Consider the following 20,777-nt stretch of genomic DNA (forward strand, 5'->3'; position numbering starts at 1 on the left):
GTACTGGGACCATTCCTGTTTGGAATGTACTTCTCTGAAGTCAAGGATAATGTGGAAGGCCTCTGGATGACAAAGCTTGCTGACGACTGCAAGATGGGGACAATCACTGAATCCCCCAAATAATGGTGATATCCTTCAGGAGGGTGTAAATCAGACAAATTATTAGTGTCAGAGACATGGCCTTAAAATAAATGCAAACATGCATTATCATACCCTTTGGGAAACCAAAGACCACTTCAAATTGCAGCATTAATAACACACCCCTAACAGTAGCCTCAGAAGTGAGAGATCTAGGTACACAGATAGTCACCTGAACATTGACCTCCATATGACCACAGTGGTGAGGAAGTTATTCTATGTGGCATGTGACACAGCTTATGAGTAAGATATGGCATCCAAAACCAAGGACGTTATAGTCTCCCTGTACACAGCCCTAATTAGACCAATAATGGAGTACAATATGCCATTTGACATGTAGTTGACTAGGCATTTACAAGAGTTGGAATGACCTCAGAGGTTACTCACTACAAGATGAATTGTATCTTTCATACTTGGAATATGTAAGAATTACAGAAGTAGTTTAGTTTTTATCAACTACATTATTTAAAGATTTGGTAAAATAAATTAGGACTTCTTCTTAAAAAGAGTATTATCAGTATCCAATAGTCTGAAAGGGTAAGAAAAATATTTTCTTTAAAATATCTAACTCCATGTAAAATCATTGATCAGATGACACCAACCTGTACACATGTATCATTTGTCCGTTCATGATGCTTCTTTTCACTTATACAGGATGAAAACTATCAAAAGGAAAGCTAACAGAAAAAGTCTGTTTTCTGAAAGTATAGTTTCAAAACTTTGATTTACTCAGTTTAAGTACATCCAAATAGTCAGTCACCTCAGCAGACCATCTACAAACAAAACATAACTGTTGTATAATAGTATGGATATACTCCAAACATTCTATAAATTCAGATTCAGCAGCATTCTATAAAACAAGTACATTATCGAAAAAGCACAAATACTTGATAATCATGCACCAGTAACAACTGCTGATCATGTATTGATGGTGTTCAAACACATTTTTAGGCTTACATACAATGGTTCCACAAAAGCTCCAATAGCTACACCCCTAGGCTGATGGAAAATGTCCCCCTGAAATGAAATGCAGTTATTCTTCAGTACCAATTACATGAAACGACAACAGTAGCTACAAAGAGGAGTAAACTACTGTCTTCCACAAAAGTTTTAATCCAGAGATTTAAGAGCTTTTGTATAAATTAACTACAAGACTTTATCAGAATACATAACATAAAAATCCATATTTTAAAGACAATCATAATTTTAAAGTCACATGACCCATTCTATGCATTTTCAAATGTCTTTAAAAAAACAGTAATTTGCAAAAGACTCAATAAAAAATGTTAACGAAATGTAACTATTTTCAAGCTAAAAAACATTTACTTTAATATTGCAATTATCTTTCCCACTAAAATTATTGCTGTCCATATTAACAAAGCATTAAGGTTTCTTAATATGGGCTGAAAGTTTCTAGGTCTACATTTTGCCACTTTCCCGAGGACAGTAGTCACCATTTCAGATGGATAACCTTGGTTAACAAACGTTGCTGCTAAGTGTTTTATCATCTAGTTAAATGTCTCATCCTCAGAGATGAGCCTGTAGAGTCTAATTCCTTGTTCTTTGACCAAACCTTTTTTTCTGCCAAATTGTATGGCTATAAAAGTGTAATAAATTGTTTGATAGGTACCCTTCCCATAAATATTTGAGACCAACTTACTATTCATAAGGTCTACAGTTAAGTTATCAAAATAAATGATGCTCATCTTGTCATAGTGATAGATAAAGCTAAGAAACTTAGTTGTTTGACATATATTCCATAAAATTAATCAGTTTATGTTCTCTACACTCCAAATGAAGAAAGTGTTCTCTAGGTATTGTTAAGTATATAGTAAGCGATGAAAGTGCTAAACATGTTCTAATAAATGTTGTTTGGAATACTGTTGCCTCCTTCTTGGTATCACAGAATGCATCAGTTTGTGTGTGGTGTGTTTCTGTGGAGTATTTAATTTTATATACTAAGTGATTGCTAGAAGATGCACTTCAGAACAAATGCTTTTTCCCAATACCACATTAAAATATTTGCATAGAGTGGGGCACATCTAGCATTCATATTAGCCCTCTATATCTAATGAAAATATTATCCTTCAAGAAAAATTAAGATTATTGTGTTAATGATCATATAGTTCCCTAAAGTGTTAACCTCATAATTTCTTAAGGCTCTGTCTGTTGCTATGGTTTAAAAAATATGTCCTGCCCGTGTGAAATTGAGGAAAACAATTCTTTCACACCAGTAGTGATAAAGAATACATTGTCATTAAGTTTGTAAGATACCAAGGGTTCAAGAAAGTACCAGAAGGTTAGACTCAATGAAAGCCACATCACCCTCTGTTTTAGAGCTTCTAGAAGATGCAATTATTTATTTATTTTTATTTATTTATATTTGTTGACCGGGAGTGTCCAACTGGACGTAGGTCCATTTTCAGTGGAGGCCCGGGGAGAAAAGCTCCACAGTTAACATAATCAGACAGTAGTTACATTGGATTACATAGCGATTAACAATTTACATAGCAATTACTTACAACATATTTACAGGTGAAGAACATAGTACTTCAGTAGACAACTAGAATCTTTATCTGTGAAGTATATAACAGACATTAACAAATGTTACAATAAGAAGTTCCTGCTGTATAATAAGTACTAGGCTTATGAGCATCTGAGCTTGCTATAATCAAGGTAGTTAGTGGAGTGGAAAGAAAGGTAGTGGTTGGATGGGGTGGGTGATATTAGAGTAGGAGTTGCAAGGGCATAGCCAGCATGTTTTTAGGTGCGCTTTTAGTTAAGTTTTGAAGTGGGTGCATGATGGTATGGAGGTAATTGTGGGTGGGAGGGAGTTCCATAATTTGGCTATGGTGCAAGAGAATAGTGCGTCACCAGCAGAGTTATTGGCTTTAGTGATCTGCAAGTGATTTTTGTTGCTGGATCTTAGTGGTCTGGTGGTGCGATAGGGTTGGAGTAGATTCTGGAGGGATGGGACATTTAGTGGATGGTTTACTAGTTTGTGGGCGAGTGAGAGTTGATACCATTGAAGGAGGTGAGGGAGTTCAAGCCAGCCCAGTTCAGCAAGTGAGAGACAGTGGTGACTATGGTAGGATGCCCCTGTGGCAAATTTGGCGATTTTGTTGTAGCAGGTCTCTAGCTTATTTAGATCGCATTGCCTTAGGTTGGTATATATTGGAGAGGCATAAAGTAGGGTGGAGATAAGGTGGGAATTTGCTATTGAAATCTTTGCTGCTTTGGTGAGAAGTTGCTTATTTCTGTATAACGCTCCTAGTTTTTTGTGGACTTCTTTTATGGTCATGGATATGTGAATGTCAAATTTTAGTTTATTGTCTATTTCCACTCCTAGCAATTTTGGTGTGTTCAGTTGGGTATATAGTGGTGTTGTCTTTTGCTGTGATGTTAAAGTGAGAGTTGATTTGAGTATGTTTGGTGGGTTGGAAGATGAGTAGTTTAGTTTTGTTTGGGTTGAGTATTAATTGGGCATCGGATAACCAAGTTTCAACAGAGGAAAAGACTTCCTGTGTGACTTTTTGCAGTTTGGGTAGGGACTGGGCTGAGCAGATGATGGTTGAGTCATCTGCGTATTGTATGAGTGTGCCATGTTTGGTGGCAGAGGCTAGATTATTGGTGAAAACAGAGAAGAGTAGGGGTCCAAGGATGGATCCTTGGGGAACCCCTATGGAGACAGGTAGTTGTGGAGATATGTCATTCTGCCATACAACGGATTGTTGGCGGTCAGACAGGTAACTCTGAAACCAGTTGGTGACTGATTGTGAGAAGGATACATTATTGAGGACAGAGATAAGTTGTTTGTGTGGGACCATGTCAAATGCTTTAGATAGGTCTAGGAAAGTAGCAGTGGAGAGATAGCCATTGTTTTTATGCTGAAGGATAGTGTTAGTAAAGGAGAGTAAGGCAGTGGTGGTGCTATGGTTTGGTCGGAAACCATGCTGAGTATTGGAAAGGAAGTTGTTAGTAAGGGGGTAGTTTGAGACCTGAGAGTGTATGCATCTCTCTAGTATTTTTGGAGAGTGGAGAGAGAATTGCTATGGGGCGGTAATTGGTTAGTTCTGTGGAGGGTCTGCCTTCGTGGAGGGGAATTATATGTGATACTTTCCACAGTGTGGGAACGTAACTTTCTGACAGAGATTGGTTAATCAAGATGGATACTGGGTAGGCCAGAGCATCAGCTGCGATTTGTAGGTATTCACTTGGGAGGTTGTCTGCTGCTAATTTGGTGGGCTTAAGTTTAGTTAAGAGTTTTTTTATGTTGGAGGTAGGTACAGGAGAAAAAGAGAAGGCAGTGGAGTGATTACTAGTTGAAGGTGTGGGTTGTAGGGGAGGGGGGTTGTGTTGTTTAGCTAGTGATAGTATGGTTTGTGTGAGGTGCGTGTTGAATGAGGTAGCAATATTTTCTGAGGAGTGAGGGATGTTAGGTGGAGGGGTACTGACTTTACCTGGGTGGAGGATGGAGTTTATGGAGGACCAGAATTGTTTGGGGCTGTGTTGGGAGGAGTCTAGGGCAGACTGGTAGTATTGGAATTTGTCCTGTTTTATTAGCTTTTTGACTCTATTGCATGGTTCTAGGAATTTCTGTCTAGTTGAGGGGGTTTTGGTTTTGCACCAGTGCTCCCAAGCTTTATCCCTGTTTTTCATTTCTGACTTAGTGGTTTTCTGTAGCAATGGGAAGGGTTGTGCTTTGATTCTGGAAAGTCTTATGGGGGCATGGTAATTAAGGATGCTCAGGAAGGTAGTATTAAAAAGTTCAACTGCATCATCAAGACTGAGGTACTTTAGAGGATGCCAGTTACATTCTTTGAGGGATGAGATAGATATGAGTGGGTTAAAGTTTAGTTTTTTACGTATTTGATGGTAGATGACAGGTTTAGCTTGGTATAGGTATTTTTTGAGTAGGTATGTTGGGGAGTAATCATTGAGGCTATCTGATAAGCGGCCTGTTATATATGACTGGGGGCTCTTACTGACTAGTATCCAATCCAGGGTAGTGTGCTTGCTGGAGTTTTTATTTATCCTGGTTGGCGACTGGACTAGTTGGGTGAAGCCATGAAGGTTTACATGATGGGTTGGATGGTTGCCAGAACAGGATTGCCAGTCAATATTGAAATCACCTAAAATGATAGCTTCTTGGGGGAGATGGTGGGTAGACCAGCTGATGAGGTTCTCTAGTGGAGGGATGTTTTGGCCAGGTGGGAAGTAGCATCCAATTATGCTGATGGTTTTGTTTTGGTTTATTTTGAGGTTGGTATATATTATTTCTTCATTGCCTATTTGTGGAGCTGATGATTTTAAGATCTGGATGTTTAGACGTTGTTTAAATATTATAGCTACACCCCCTCCTTTCTTGTTTAGCCGGTCTACTCTTAGTATGCCATAACCTGTAGGGAGTATTTGCTCACTGGTAATGTGAGGTTTTAGCCAGGTTTCTGTCAGGATGACTATATCTGGGGAGTACAAGTCTATGGTGGCATGGAGTTCATGGACTTTGTTGGATATACTTCTAATATTTAGGCTTAGTAGAAGGAAGTCATTTGGATTTCTATTGGCTGTAATATGGGAGAAGTTGTGGTTTCTAGTCTGATTATGAGGATTGGGGTTGGAGATGGTAGGGCCAGGGTTGGGGTGGATGTCTCCACTTAGGGCTAGTTTTGATATGCATGAGGTTATTAGTTTTCTCAGTTTTTGAATGTGTTTGTTTATAAGGGAAATGTTATGATTGTGCTCTGTGGGTAATAGGTATGATGGGAGGGTTACTATGTTAAGTTGTAGGGATGCTTTATGTTTGAGTAATATAGTTGGTAGAATATGTGGGGAGTGCATACGGATGGTTCTTGAGTTGGTGGGAGGGGAGCTGAGTGAGGGTGAGACATGAGTGGTGGTGTGAGTAGTAGTACAGTGGTAGTGGCTGAGTGCGGGAATGATGGAGCTTTGGTAGGATGTAAGATATGCAAGGAGAGTGCATGCAGTGAGCATAGGTAAGGTATGCTTGTACATGTTAGTTGAGGAGGTGTGATAGTAGTGGGAAGATGGAGGAGGTAGTGTTGGGTTAGTGCTATGGTTGGCTATTGGAAGGATGGGAGGGGTTTGTGAGTGCAATAAAGGTGGGACCACTGGGGACAGGAGGAAATAGGGGGCAGGGTGGGGAGCGAAGCAGGTAGAGACCCTGCTAGTTGCTCTTATGAGGGGCCTGGAAACAATCAGGTAACAGAGTTAACTGATAAATGAACATATGATAGTGACAAGTGTGGTTGTAGTTTTAAAAATGGTGCCTGCCACAGGTAATATTTATTAACTTTGGGATTGTCTTAAGGTAATAAACAGGGAAGGGGGAGGGGAGAACAAGGGTGTGAGCAGGCAGTTCTTTGTACTGCTGCTAATGAGCCAAAGCAACAACAAGTTTGTGTTTAAGAAACAATCACAATTGACCAAGGACTGCTCTGAAACTGTAAGTCATTTCTTAACCATTTCTCAGGTGGAAAAACAGGATAACCTTGTATCAGTAGGCTACTGTGGTCTCAGTTTAAATTAACAAACACACAGTATTGATCAGTTATGGATACTATTTGCTAACAGAAGGGAATAAGAGAGAAAGTGGAAGATGAGAGTGTGTGTGTGTGTGGGGGGCTGCTTACAAGCCAAATCAATTAAAGCCAATGCAATTAAAGTACAGTGTAGATTTTCTATTGATTCAGAAATGTTAAGGATACCAAACAAAGCTGGAAATTTCACATATTGTAATTCAAAATCAAAATCAAGCCTACACATAAGAAAAACCTCCAAATACATGCCAATCTTACCATCAGCTATGGTAGCTAGAATTTTTAGAAATTAACTCATGAGTTTCATCATTTAGCAGGATGTACAAGATACTTTCTAGGATAATCTACATTCTCCACTACAAACAGCCCCTACCCTTATTGGGCTTCATAATAAGAACATTCTTGCTATTCATAATGTACTTCAATATTTTTTTTTTTATCTAGATATAATGAAACTTTTTTAGAGCTATTAAAATACAGCTCCCTATTATCTCTTTCACATGCCCTCGGAAAAAAATGCTTTAAGTGGGACGCAGTTGGAGTTAAAAATATTTTCTATTTAGGCTCTGCTATAAAACTGTAGAGACCTTGCCATCAAAGCAACAAGCCGAGGTTCAGTTTCCACATGATGCATTTTTATTTGACTGCGTCAGCCAAATTAAAATCAGAACTCAGGACAAAAATTAGCATCTTATTAAAAAGGTCCATAAACTCAGGGGTGATGCTCATCAAACTGAAATTGTAGATTCTAAAATGATCTTTTTATAAGATCCTGAGCACATCTGACTCATAAGTCACATTGCTAAACTTGGCAAGGAAGGGCTTCACTGTTATGCTCCAGCATAGCAAAATGTGTTAACCTTAACCTTGCCCCTGCACCTAGCCCTAATCATTCACCTTACCTTAAAAAAATGTGTTTGTAATACCGCCATTACACAAGACAGCATGGACACTCACCACTAAATCTATGCCCTTACCTTACCTATCTGTAACCCATAAACACAATTTAGAAATCACCAATTTGTCTACCATATATCTTTGGAATATGAGAAGAAACCAGAGCACTTGAGAAAGCCTACTTAAACAAAAAGAGGACTTATAGAAGGCACCCCAGCCAGGAACCAAACCTGAGAATCTCTTGCTGGGAGGTGACAATGCTACTGAGTGCACCACCATGCCACTTATGTGTATAGATACTGCAACTTTGAAAGTCTCTAGTATTCCTTGTAACCACTTTACAATAATACATTTTATATGCATTCTGGAAGAAAAGTTGTTATCAGTACTTAACAGTCAAGATCTTTTAACAGCTTACACAGGACAGTATGAACTTCCCCATTTGACTTGTCCCTGTTCTGTTTTCTCTCTGAACCACCACAGCAGTAGATCCTAGCATTCTGGTAATCACAGTCGTTCTATCCCAGTTAGCCACCGAGTACTTGCTTTCATGTAGTTGTTAATTATCACTTGAATTCTTAATTTAACTCATTCCCTCCTGAGGAACTCCGGGTGCTTGTGCTCTATTTTCCAAATGCTGCTACCTGAGCCTTTTGAAAAAAATCAATTTATAGCCTCATATCTCTATAACCATAAGTGTCACTAAGACATGCAAATGGTAAACTGTTTAGTTTTGTTACATTCAATGTTCATTACAATTTTGGCCTTAAGCTGGATTTTTGTCAGGCACAATAAACACAGTAAATACTCCTTTTTGTGATGTTTTGTAAACAGTTTACAAAACCTGAGTACCACTCAAGCTACACACATACCCTCACTGGTAATGTGTTCATCTATATCTGGTCTTTCATATGATACTAACAATTCTCTGTTTCTTTGTTGTTGAGATATTTACAGAAATTTGAAAATTATGATTATTTAAATAGATAGCATATGATCAACATTTCAAGTTTGTTTAGCTGTACTAAACAAGTATCTGCATGTTTCCCATCATGTAAGCTTTAAGGTAAAATCTTTCCAGAGACTGTATGTAGCATGGTTTTACAGTTATTAATATACAGGTAAATAGGCAGTATTTGACATCTGGAGACATCATTAGGCTGATCCCAGATAACTGGAGGTTCCCAAGAGTTTACCAAATTTAATGAGTTAAACATGTCATTCCATAGGTTCATAGCTTCATAGGTAGGTACTAGACTATCTGCCCAAAGGCATTTATAAGCCTAACCGGAATGTGTTGGCTTTGGCCGCACCCTTAGATTAGTTCCCTGTGCCTCTGTCCAGCAGGGTCACTGAAGTGATCCCTGGGGTAAACTTTCTGTTTCCCATCCACTCGTCAAGGTTTCTCTTGAAGAGGGTTAGTGAGGAGCTCTGCCTAATGTAGATTGGAATCTTGTTCCAGAGCATGGGAAGTCTCTGGGACAGGAATCTATCTCTCCAGCATGTCCTACTTATTGTTGTGGTAAGGTTTAGATCCCTGGAGCGTGTGGCTCAAGGGGATATGGTTTTCTTTAGGTGGAGCATGTCCATCAGTTCTAGGTTGGACATGGCCTTGTATGTCAGGCAGAGATCACCTCTGAGTAGGCGGTATGCAACTGGAGTTTCTTCAGTCAAGCTGCATAGGGCATCTGCTTGATACCAGTGATCCTCTTGGTGAGGTACTTCTGTGGGGCAGGATTCACGAAGCCTCTGTGTAAGAGTTATAACTCATACACGGAGGCTGCAGTTAAACGGAGTGATGTCAGCATGCTCTGCATATTCATGAGAGCATGCTGAATCACACCTAAGGCTAACACGGTCCATGTAAGACAGTAGGGGGCATGTCCGTAGGCCGAGCCCTGTAAGCAGACACGCCCCCAGAAGAGTAAAAGTGCCCAAAGTAAACACCCACGACAGAGTCCATGGAAATGTGAATAAACACAACACAACACATGCCCCCACAGACTACGAACATAAAATGTACAAATGAACATCTCATAATTTTTTTTAAATTGTAAAGATGTTTAACCGTGAGTGCGCTCGTTTGCTGGCGTGCCGTAAGCAGCTACAGTTAGCAGTCAGTGGGAAAGCATATAAGAACTAAATATGCAAAGTAAGCCAAGAAGCAATAGCGTAGCAGTAGAGATGTTGGCTGAAGAGCAAGCATTCATGGTTCGAGCCCCCACAACACCAATTTTTATTTTTAGCAAAATAAGCACGAAACAAGTCCCTGACAAATATGTACATATAAAAGCACATTTTATGTAAAATGAAATGAAATAGCCCATTTATATTGAAGAAATGTGAGGTAACAAAACAATAAAAAATGCCAGATGTGCCCATAGCTGAGCTACAGTTTAACAGGGTGAGTGCATCTGCCCGTAGGTGAGCAGTGGTTTAACTGGTGCAAAATGAGTGCCCGTAGCTGAGCAGTGGTTTAACACGCTAAATATATGTGCCCCTAACTGAGCTGAGCGTAATATGCATGCTGATAGCCAAATGAGGCTTAAACTAGCGTACCCCATTTGCGCGGAGCTGTGCACCGTGCAAACGAGCTAACCAACGGGCAACGTTGAGCAAGCCGTATCAAAACAGCCTTTACACAGACACACCCCTCAGCTTGTCTAGACAGTCATAAAAAATAAAAAGTAGTGGCAAGGTTCGAACTCAGGATACTATACACCATAGTCAAGGTACTGAACCACTAAGCCATGACAGCAGTACCTAGAAATGCAATAATAGCAAATATATAGGAATGAATACAAACTGGAGCATGACAATGCAGGTTTAGTGAAGTTGATACAATTCCTAAATGGCCAATCACAGATATGTGTGGGAAAAACGGACTATATAAGCCCCATAGGTGGGAATACACAGCATAAACGATTGTAGAACTGACTTGCAGCCAGAATGACAGGAGTAGGTGAGGGTAGTTGCTTTCGAGCACAGAGGTAGGGCATTGAGGAGTCCAGGTACATGGTCTGGATCCTAGTCCACAATCATGAGGCCCAACTCATGCAGGGCCAGGTCCTGTGGGGAGCATATAGGGCTGAGGCGTGGGACCAGTTGGCTCATGATCTCACCAGTGCCACAGGGATTCCAAGGACTGGTGAGCAGGTCCGTCACCACCATGCGGACCTGAAGAGACGCAAGCAGGACCAATTGAACCTTTGGATCCAGGAGGCCCGGCAAATGCCCAACGCCCCACTACTGAGTAAGTTACATTTAATTATGTATGTAAGAAATTAAATTAGCTGATATTATGGAGATGTGTATTCCAATATTACTTCATTTATATTACAGCTGCAGGTGTCCGTTCTGTGAACCGCAGAGCCTATGGCGATAGGCTGGTGTGGTTGCACCACCAGGCAGGTCAGTAATCCACTACTAGTAACTGTAAAGAAATATAAAAGTATGACAGTCAGCAAAAGAGTGCAGTGTAGTCACTAAGTAATAAAATGTGCAAGTAACAGTGTGAAAGTGTTTGCAAGTATAGCTTGATTACAAAAGTGTGTTGCAGCCTGTAAGCCAAACAGAAAAATGAAAATGTCTGACATAAATTCTGAAATAGAAATGCCCCACCTGTAAGACAATAGTACACAACCTGCAGCAGGCTGAAAAGTATAGCTGCAGAAGATGATGAAATCACATGTGTGAAATATATCCCTGTTGAAATACTGAAACATGACAGAAGTGAGACTGCTGGAAAGGATTGTAATAACTACAGGTAAAACATGTCAATAAAGCCTAGAAGTAAGTACCATCCTGAATAGTAAAATGAAAACAAGTGAGAGAGTGTGAGACAGTGTCATGAATCCAGCAATACAGTAGTAATAACCCCTGAATAAAGTATACTGCAGTCAGTACAGAATGAAATGCATGTGAGAATCCAAACCAAACAGCGAAATCTGTTCAAAGTGTTGCTGCATCTGGAATGTGTATCCCAAAATCTGGATATGTTGCTCTCAGTCTGCAATATGCAGATAGTATGATTGTCTGATATACCAAACATCCACACTAGTCTACAGCTATATAAAGCAAATGTAGCAGGATGATGTAGCTGAACAAAGCTAGATATGAATGTGTATGAAGAACAATAAAATGTATATTGATGTTGCAGTAACAGTCCTATCACCAAGTTGAAGTAGTTATCATATTGGAAACTGTAGTTAGAACAGTAGTGTGTATATATTAGAAATGTACAGCATATGGATTGGTATTCGAAGGTGTTAATATTATTTGCTTCACCCCACCCTATAACCACATATAACCCAATCCAGCAATACAGTAGTAATAACCCCTGAATAAAGTATACTGCAGTCAAGACAGAATGAAATGCATGTTAGAATCAAAACCAAACAGCGAAATCTGTTCAAAGTGTTGCTGCATCTGGAATGTGTATCCCAAAATCTGGATATGTTGCTCTCAGTCTGCAATATGCAGATAGTATGATTGTCTGATATACCAAACATCCACACCTGTCTATAGCTATATAAAGCAAATGTAGCAGGATGATGTAGCTGAACAAAGCTAGATATGAATGTGTATGAAGAACAATAAAATGTATATTGATGTTGCAGTAACAGTCCTATCACCAAGTTGAAATAGTTATCATATGGGAAACTGTAGTTAGAACAGTAGTGTGTATATATGTGCAGCTAATAGAAATGTACAGCATATGTATTGGTATTCGAAGGTGTTAATATTATTTTCTTCACCCACCCTATAACCACATATAACCCATTCCACGTGAAAATGGTATGTGCAATCACAATTAACACCCCTGGACATTTGTCCTGTTGGGTCATATATATTTGCATGTCCGTTGATGCATCTGCCCTGTTCATACATCCAAACCTGATGGCCTGTTGCCATCAATCAACCCTGCATGTTGTTGGACTGTGTATTGCTGTTCAAATTATGCATGTGTTATGCTTGCTGTTCAATGGTGTGAATATCTGGGTGTTTGGTTAATGGGAATACTAATGCATGCTGTTACAACTAATTGTGAATGGTATTATATGTCACTAACCCAAACTGTCATGACATATTGCAAAACATAGGACGACAGGGAAGGCGGGTTCCAGCGGACCCACCTCTCCCACCTCAGCTGGCGAGTGCACCTGGCACTAGTGCCCAGTCTGGACCCTCCTCCGATGGCCCTGTGCCACCTACGGGTGGAAGCGCTGCAGGGGATAGGGCTCACCCCCCCCTCTGCAAGTGTGGCCGGAGGAGAACCACCACTCACCCTCCGTAGCATCCGGACTGTGGTGCGTAGGGAGATTCGGGACTCTGTTCTTGAGCCCCTACGCCAGCTTGAGGCACAGGTGGCACAACTTACGGGCATGCCTGTTGCCCGGCCTACACAGCCCCCAGCACAGCCCCGACCTGGGCAGTGAAGGAACAGTGGCAACTGCCTATGGGTGGGGATATCAGTTCCACTGTTGCCATCTGTGGGCTCATGGGCTCTGGATATCCAAACCTCCATCCCCGTCAATTGTGTAACCCCCCCACACGTGTCATACACTGCCCCTGTATGCGTCTTGTTTGTCTTGTCTGTTTACCTACCAAACCTACCTCCCCAGCTGTACCGACTTCCTTCACCTGACATACCACTCTCACCTGAAATAAAAAAAAAAAAAAAGGGCACTCTGTACCCACAAAAAAATTACGCCCCATACATAGCTGCCCATTCCGCACACATGTCTGCTGGACATGGAAACTATCAATTACAATTGGCTGTACAACAAGTATTATTGTTGTCCTGACACCTCTCACAGGGGTGGAAGGTTTCTAATGTCACACCAAATTACATACATATGCACAGCTGTTGCTGATGAAGAAATGGGCAGCTATGGGCCTTACCTACATCCCTCCTGCAAATCCCAAGCTTGTTTCCCTACTGTCTTACCCTCTTTGTGACTCCTTTTTTACCACTTTCCTGTCTCCCCATTTTCATTTCTTTCAAAGAAAATAGCGCGGGTGTGCGAGTGTGTGCGTGGAGCTAACCACCAGTGCGCATGCGTGAGCTCCGCGCAAACCAGCGCAAACCCGGTTACAACTGCTTAAAAGTGCCTTAGTCACTTTGATTGACAGGTCCTGTAGTCAGTTCAAAAGCAAAATAAAATCCCACTGTCGGTACCGAACCCAGGACCTTGGAAACAGTAGTCTGTATGACCTACCACTAAGCCAAGACTTTTATACAAGAACATTGTGCTAAAATAAATATAACATGTAATAGTAGGGATAAATGTAAAGGGAATATAGGATGTGTAGTACCCAAAGCATGTCATTTAGAATTACTGTCAAAACTACTGGATTCCCATAATAGTAGTGTGTGAACAGAAACAGCCATGCTAGTTGGTAGCTTGTAGGTAATAATGTCAGTTAATGTACATATATAAATGTATGTATATGTACATATATATATATATATATATATATATATATATATATATATATATATATATAAAAAAAAAATATATATATATATATATATATATATATATATATATATAGTTGTAGGTGTCATTGTGCATACACACTTACTACAGGGAACAGGAGAGGACTGGAGAAATGTGAATCTACAACACAGCCTGAATCATGAGAGAGATACTAACCTTTACACTCACAGAACAGTGTCCACAGCATACCAGCATGGTCCCCGCCCTCACAATCTGAAAGGGCAACGCCTATCTCACATACCCTTTTATAGCACTGTCCTGAAATCACAGTGAGAACTGTAATCAGTACACAACTGGCTGTATGCAATTAGCAAATGCTGGCTTACAATTGGTGCAGAGGCCATCACATGGACCTATGCAGATACCTACAAAAGCATCCTGTACTAACACTCCACACATGCAATACATTCATTGCACTGTCTGGAAGCAGACAGAGGGAGAGAGACAAACCGAGACAGAAAAAAAAAAAAAACGCTACACACTGTGACTCTAAGCTGTCAGCAGTGACAGTAGCAGCAGGAAGCAGAAGCAGTGGTAATGCAACCAGCTGCGACAAACACAGGTAATGCAAAGTAGCAGGTTAATAGTGTGCATTCTGTGAACCCTCCAAATGTGTCATAGGTCTGTATCTATAGGTATGTCCATGTGATATGTTGTGTGTACGTAGTTCCACCAAAAGGGGATGACTATACATTACATGTCAATCAGTGTTAGGCCATGATCCTGGCAGCAGTTGTCTGTGCGTTGCTCTCAGCAATGGCTGTAGTCACTGCTTTGAAAGATCAGCCAGGTTCAAAAGGCAGGATCAGCCCATCACAAAGGCAAACTGGCTGGGAACAAGTGTCTGCAGGTACCCAATATCACTGCATATGCATCCCATACTGAATAATTCCATAGCTTAGCAGACCAGGCCGGTTATGCATATGATGTGGTAGTTCCCAGGGTCAGTCGAGGTGCCTCCGTAGTGGTGTGGGACCACTGTTGCTGTATGTCAGTGTCCAGGTACATATCCTGTAGTACGGCCAAGATAAATTATCAGTCTTATATGCGGTTGTATGTCCTCTTGGAGTGCAGGTAGCACACATCCAGGGATACCACGAGGTCACAGTGATGCTGTGTGTTCTGCTTTGCTGAGGGCGGCCCTCACCTGGACATGTGAGATGATAGGGAGGTTACATACAGCTGTGATAAGTATTTCAACTGGTGGGGGAGAAGGAGGGGGATACGTGCACCGAACCTGTCTGCAAGAATGTTGCCAATATCTGTGTGTTTGGTGAATGTTAAGTTGGTGTGTATTAACACAGAGCATATCTGAGGCATTTGGCCCATATGTGTAACATAACTGAAGAAGGCCTTGTGGTTATCCATAGTGTTTGTCACCATTTCCCTCCCAGAGTAGGCTGAGTACCAGTACTGACCACAGATGCCTTCCCTTAATGTGAATCTGCTCTGTCCTGCAGTAGCCTCCTGCTACTGTTATACAATCTGCGTCTGTCTGGGGTCCACCGGACAGGATGCCTAACCTTTGTGCATAGGGTCTGGGTTAGAAATGTGTGTGCAAGTTCCATGCAATCTGTGGCATGTCCGTGGTAAGCATTTGCAAAGGGGTCAGCAGTGTGGGTTGTGGCTTCCACTTGCCCAGTGTACTACATGGATACCATCTCAGTCCTAACAAGTGAATAACTGTCTGATCACATACATATCAAAGTAGTCTACTGTGCTGGTGGTGGTGGTGGGATATGTATATCCAGGCTGAGTAACTTGTGTCCACATCACACTAGTGGATGGCGTCCCACATACAGTACCTTGGGATGAACCCCCAGAGTGAGGTTGTGCATTGGACCTGTCAGTGTGTGCTGACCGATGGGGCATGCTACTATGTTGTGTGGAATGTGGCAGGTATTGTTGCACAGGTGTTGGCTGAGCACTGATATCTGGCCATGTACTTGTGTATCCACCATGACACACACACATGCAACATATGGGAGTAGTAGTATATCACTACACATGAGTATCATGTATAGTATGTGTGCCATATATTGCTGACATAGTCTGCTGATATCCTGTTTGTGTTCTCTTCCAGGAGATGGCGCGTCAGCGTAATCCCGCCTATTCTGCAGCGGAAGATGAGGAGATACACCAGAGCCTGGTGCGGGAGTATGACATCCTGTTTTCCCGCACCAGTCAGAATCAGCAGGAGAGGGCTGCACTGTGGCAAGACCTTGTCCGTAGGGTAAATGATATTGGCACGCATAATAGGACATATGAGCAGGTATGACATCACTGCAGTGATTTAATCAGAAGTGTCCATCAGCGTGCGTCAGATATCCACAGGCAACAGGTTGCCACAGGAGGTGGGGTGGCCACACATCCCCCCCTCACCAGACTGAGGGGCTACTCCTAAGTGTTGTGGCTCCAGCCCCGGAACAGCAACAGCAGTACACCTGCATCATGATGGAGGCTGGATCCACACAGCAGCACGACATGGAGCGTGCAGGTAATATGCCATATGTACACTTGACTGTTCTGTACACTGTTAGTTTATGCATGTGTAAGGTGTGTCCGTGGTATGTATCTGCCATCATAGTATGTAATTGTGCATGTGTGATACTGGCAATATCAGCAGCTGATGTGTGAAAGGCAACTGGTGTACTACTGCACTGTATCATATGCAGTATCAATGGCACAGTTGTGCCCACTGACATTAATCTCATCATTTCTGCAGGTCCCTCCAGGGTTACAGCAAGTCAGGCCATCCATGCTGGTGAGTGTGTTTAACAATACCTATAATAGTCCTGATAGTGCTAGTAACACTAGTGTAACTCAGTAGTGCTCTGTGTGTATACTGTGGGGTGTGCATGTGTGCATGTGTGCAGGTGTGCCTGTGCCCATGTGTGCATGTGTGCATGTGTGCAGGTGTGCCTGTGTCCATGTGTGCATGTGTGCCTGTGTCCATGTGTGCATGTGTGCATGTGTGCATGTGTACATGTGACCACGTGTGCATGTGTGCATGTGTCCATGTGTGCATGTGACCACGTGTGCATGTGTGCATGTGCGCATGTGTCCATGTGTGCATGTGGCCACGTGTGCATGTGTGCATGTGTCCACGTGTGCATGTGTCCATGTGTGCATGTCTGCATGTGTGCATGTGTGCATGTGTGCCTGTGTGCATGTGTGCATGTGTGCCTGTGTGCATGTGTCCACGTGTGCATGTCTGCATGTGTGCCTGTGTCCATGTGTGCATGTGTGCATGTGTCCATGTGTGCATGTGTGCATGTGTGCATAAGTACATCACTGGTAACAATGTGTGGAGACTGTAAACTGTGTTTCCTGTCTTCCTCCCACAGGTTCTGGTGCTGCTCTGGTGTCCTGCAGCAGGGAACCTGAATCTGGTGCCACAGGTACTGGTAATGATGATATTTGTGTAATGGTACAGGAAGGTGTGTCAGGGTCCACCATTGGTCAGCCAAGTGACAGTACACAGCTGTCAACCCCATCATTGTGCACAGTCATCCTGCCAGTACATCCTTTGTCACCATTGTCCCTAGGTGATGGACAGGATACAGTGGGCATTGACCAGGGTAATGTGGTATCTGTGGCACATGCCTCCCCACACAGCAGCCATGGGCATGGCCCAGAGATGGTACCACACAGACAGATGTCCAGGGGTTCTTGTGGGAGCATCCATGGGCGTACTGCCTCTGGCAGACGTGCCCAAAGAGGTCTGTCAACCTCAGCTATGTTTCGGGCTGTCATGCAGGCACAGTCGCATATGGAAAGGTACACCAGACAGGGTCTGAGGGAGCTGAGAGCATGTCGCACAGCCATGACTGACAGTATGCGTGACATCGCGGATGCTATCCGTAATTTCACCGATGTCATAGACAGACGTTGTGGGGACATATTACAGCAGTTCCACAACCAAATGTCCATGAGCCAGGGCAATGGTGGGCGTTTGCGGCATCAACGTGGCCGTATGCCAGCAACAGCAGCAGCTGGCAGTCAGCGCGGACGACAACAGGCCCGCGCATGCCCCCATAGTGCCAGCAGCAGCCCCAGCAATGCTGGGTCTGTGCTGTCATTGGAACGCCCCAGGAGACCACGTGCACGTGGCTCTGGACAGTCCCAACAGGGACCTGTGTCTAGTCAACACACTCCCGCTTCTGATGACAGTACCCAGTCTGGCTTAGTACTGGATACGGTCCGTAGCACCCCTGCCAGGCACAGGTACCGTGTCCGTGCCCACAGACACTGATCTGTATGACCTGCCAGGTGCAGTCTGTGGCTGTCCACAAACCCCTGTATATGGCAGCCATGAGGTGGAACTGTGAGCGTGCATACACACATGCGAAATTTTAACAGCTAGGGCGACCACATACACACACACACTGCACCAACACTGCCCCACACTGTACTGCTGCCCCTCACCAACACACATACACACACATGTCAATGGTGGTATCAGTGGCTGACTCAGGCATACCTAATTCACACCCTGTGCATATGATGACACTGTGCCACCTCCTGCAATCTCCAACATCATTGCAGGAAGAGGTAAACACGTTGCTGATGCACAGGGTGACTACATAGAGGTGTATTAGTAGTATCATGTTGGTAACAGTACAGTGTGCTGATATGACTGTGTGTATATCCCAGCATGCCTGATGCAGTAACCATATGAATGTCCTGAATTGTCATCTGCACCCATAGTATGTACCAAAGTGTAACAGCTGCACATAATTGCATGCTGGTGGTAAGGATGTCAACAGATAGCCACATACATGGGTAGCACAGGGGGGAAGCTAACGCAAGTAGTGATATGCAATGGTGGACATGTACAGTAATGGTGTCAAGTTGCCCACAACGACTATGCAATGTGGATGTTTGCGCATGTTGATATGTGTGCCGTACCGATGTAATCCAAAGCACAATTAACTGTGACATAATATCAGTTCTACCATGGGCATCTGCGCTGTGTATTCCTGGGTACATGTTGATAGTGCCTACATATTTGCATTATTACTTACTGTTATTGTTACCCCTTCTTTGTTGTACAATGCACTACTTCCAGCCCTGCTTACTGTAGCTTTGTTTGCATGCATGTTCGCTTGGGGTTCCCTGGAACACTGCTTACACCTGCAATGCAGAGTTACAGTGCTTCTGTAGACTCCTAGTGACATCTGCATAGCGTACGATACGTATGTCAAGTTTACACATGACAGAACGTCACTGTCTGTCCTGTATGGATGTACGTTGCCTGTGACACATTGCACATGTCTTACCTGGCATTTACCCACGTGTGCAGTCATATATGCCAGTGCTATGAAACAGTAGCAGTACACCCACACATACACACCTTCAGTATGTTGTTCCCCATTGGCCCTATGTGTTGGTACTCACTATGGCAATCACACTACTAGGGTAGTATGTGCAAAGGTAACCTGTGAATCACCTCTATGGTCCAGTTGTGGTTTATGTGAGACATGAGGCAATGTCACAGCTGCCACATGTATGCAGTCAGCCATCACCCTTGGCCAGGAACGTACAACACATGTGTGGGATGCCACCACACAGCCAATCTTGGAACTGAGCTCTCTGAACCCAGTAATGCCATACCCTGTCAGGTGGCATGTCATATATACTACATCCTGGACAACCTTCAACCCCAATCCCTGCTGCTACTATTGATAAAACCTCTGAAGATGTTTCTGATAGTTTCAACCAATTCTTTACTGAGACAATTCAAGCACTAGCTAGCCAACTACCTCCTAGCTCCCCTGGTCCTGAAAGTAGCACCCCTAGAAACCTACTTGCTTTCAGCTTCCAACCAGTCGCCACTTCACTTACCCGTACCTTGATCGAAAAATTAAAACCCACTACACTTTCTGCTGATCAACTCCCTGCCGAGTACCTACAAAAATCAGCTGATGCTATTGCTTACCCCGTCTCCAAACTAATCAATCGAACCATAGTAGAAGCTATAATTCCCACCATCTGGAAAATATCCTATGTAATCCCACTTCACAAAGGAGGCAGCTCTACTGAATTCCCCAATTATAGGCCAATAGCTATACTCTCTCCACTTGCAAAGATTATGGAAAAATGTATTCATACACAATTCATGCACCACCTAATCCAAAATCGCCTTATGGCAGACAGTCAGCATGGCTTCCGTTCTCATCACAGCGCTACTTCAGCCCTCCTAGCCTTTGCTAACACCATAAACCATAATCGCAACAATAATTATATATCCTCAGCCCTCTTTTTGGATCTTTCCAAGGCATACGATATGGTTGATCACCAACTTGTAATCCACACCCTGCAAACATTCTGTCTAGATACTGGAGCCCTCCAATGGTTTCAATCCTACCTGAATGGTCAACAGCAGGCTGGCCTCTGGCAGAACAAACTCTCTAACCTTCTACCTAACACCCTCAAAGTACCACAAGGCTCTGTACTAGGGCCCTTGCTGTTCTCCATCTTCATTAACGACCTTTATACTGTCATCCCAAAAGTCAGCTGTATCCAATATGCTGATGACTCTACTCTGATTTTCTCTGCCACATCTCCAGTATAGTTATGGTCAGCTACCCAGACCACCTTTAATACAATAGAAAACTGGCTTTCTGAACATCGTCTGATCCTAAATCCCAAAAAAACTAAAATGCTGTTATTTTCA

The sequence above is a fragment of the Protopterus annectens genome, chromosome 9.part0 (genome assembly GCF_019279795.1).
Source record: "Protopterus annectens isolate FY-2018-M chromosome 9.part0, PAN1.0, whole genome shotgun sequence".
NCBI classification, from domain to species: Eukaryota; Metazoa; Chordata; order Ceratodontiformes; family Protopteridae; genus Protopterus; species Protopterus annectens.